This window comes from Dipodomys spectabilis, unplaced genomic scaffold, assembly GCF_019054845.1.
Source record: "Dipodomys spectabilis isolate Male_0828 unplaced genomic scaffold, ASM1905484v1 ptg000269l, whole genome shotgun sequence".
Classification (NCBI taxonomy): domain Eukaryota; kingdom Metazoa; phylum Chordata; class Mammalia; order Rodentia; family Heteromyidae; genus Dipodomys; species Dipodomys spectabilis.
This window is the reverse complement of record NW_024870946.1, coordinates 409920-412229: the sequence shown is the minus strand read 5'-3', so window position 1 is coordinate 412229 and position 2310 is coordinate 409920. Positions and strand designations below refer to the sequence as shown.

The 2310-nt window shown below is 33.2% G+C and overlaps 1 pseudogene; it reads right to left on the bottom strand.

The window, feature by feature from the left end:
- Window positions 1-1814: 1814 nt before the first annotated feature.
- Window positions 1815-1914, bottom strand: LOC122125981 (annotated as a pseudogene).
- Between the last annotated feature and the right edge of the window lie 396 nt (window positions 1915-2310).

The window sequence follows — 2310 nt, the reverse complement described above, 5'->3', positions numbered from 1 at the left end:
CTTGTTTTCATCTAAAAAAGTAGACCTGTCTATTGCCTTCATGTGATTTTGATGATTGAAGATGCTTAATGAAATGTCAAAATGTATTAGTGGTCCTTTGCTATCAATTCTGCCTTTTTCTTCTTGGAGAATATAATGATCAAAGCAATAATTCAGAATCAGAAAGCAAGAGTTCAGAATCATGCTTCCAGTGCAAGTGGATCACCAGTAAGTAATCCTTGATACCATTTTCCACAAAGTTTTGTCACAGATACAATCATCCTGCCTTCTCTAGCTGCTTTCCTAGCCTGTACCTATTCCTTCATTGTACAGCCTGTACCTATTCCTTCATTGTACAGCCTGTACCTATTCCTTCATTGTACAGTCTGTACCTCTGCTGTCCATTTACTCCCTAATCCAGTTAGAATAATTTGGAATAGTAAAAATGGAAAAAGAAAATAAATCATGGTGAAAAAACATATGCAGAAAATTCACCAGATATTTCTGACCAGTTCAACCAACATGAACTATTAGGGAAATACATGGACACCTCATTTCCACTGGCACTTAAAGTATCTGGTTAGGCAATTCTGATGAATATGAGTAACAAGATGAAAAAGTGAAGAATGGCAACAATTGCAAGAAAAAAATGGAGAAGGATCCAAGGAAATTTCTTCTTTGGGCTGCTGAAAATAACCAGCTTACTACAGTGCGGAGAATACTTTCCAAAAAGGCCATTCGTGTGAATACTAGGGATGACGTTGAGTATACCCCTCTTCATCGGGAAGCCTACAGTGGACACTTAGACATTGTCCGTGAGTTGGTGGCTCAAGGGGCACATGCAATAACTGTAGATGGCTGGACACCCCTGCACAGTGCATATACGTGGAATAATACCAGAGTGGCTTCTTTATTCATCATGATCCAGATACCAATGCCCAAACTAAAGGCTTGTTGACCCCCTTGCATCTTGCTGCTGGAAATTGAGATAGGAAAAATAAACTGGAACTGTTTAACCATTATATCAAACCAGGTCTGAAGAACCACTTGGAAGAATCTGTATTTGATATTACCAAACGGATAAGTATGTATCACTACCTCTTTGAAGTTATGGAAGGCTGTACAAATTGTTTTGCTAAATCCTAAATTTTCTGTTAATTTTCTTAAATTTCAAAAATGATATTAATTCCTTTGTGTCAATACAACATATTTTCACAATCCAAATAACAACAATATCTTACAGTAACAATTCACGGATTCTGTGGAATTCTTCAAAGTGAATTGCCTGCCTTTGATGTCAAAATGTATTCAAGATTTTTGTATACATCTATAATGATTTATGCAGATTTTGTGATTTTGTTAATCAGAAATAATTTTAACTTATCTGTTGAAATGAGTAGTATAGAAACTAAAGATATTTCAGGTGTTTGTCTGAAAATGTATATTTTAAAATATTCTATATTCTATGTTGGTATAGTGTGTCCATAATCTATTTTATTCTCTCCTAGATATAATACATTGAATTCTACATTGTTTTTATAATATATAGGTTCATTAATGTGTCCTTTCAGATTGCATTCCATATAGAAACAGTTTAAGATTCCTTTTTATCCTAGGTCCTTATAATATTATATTTCTTTGGGGTAAAACGAAAATGTTGTCTAATTTCAAAAGTTGTGTAAAGGCTATGCTATGCAAAGGCCTTTCTAAGGTGAAAATTTAATACACTGATAGCAAACTAATTTTTAATTATATGAATTACGTGTATTGTTAAACTTGTAATTCTGTAATCAACATTTTAATAGCTGTTTGTCATTTCTTGCATCTGAAGAATGAAAAATTTTGAATACTTCACAAATTTTCATTTCATCCTTGTACAAGTGCTATGTTAATCTCTGTATTGTTGTAATTTTGGGATACATGCTGCTGAAGAATGTAGTATCATGTAAATTTAAGTAGTTAATGATGCAATATTTATACAGGGTTATATGCTTAGGTGCCTATTTGTAACAAGGAAACCTTATTGTTCCTAAAAATGCTATTGATCTGATTTCCCTAAAATTCTGTGAATAGTTGATTGCTCACATTTGCAATTTTTTTGTCAATGACTATTTTAAGTCTTTTTCATTTGGAATTTGATCATATTTTCAAGTAATTATAGCTAAGTCCAAATATGACGGCTTTTTCAAGTACTTATTTATCCAACTGTGTTAGCACTGTGGAGCCAATGGATTCAAAGTAAGCCTTGTTTAAGAGCTATTTCTAAATTTCTGCAGCTGAAATTTTCCCAAATGAGGTCTTACTGGCACAAATGTCTACCTGACCCTTTAC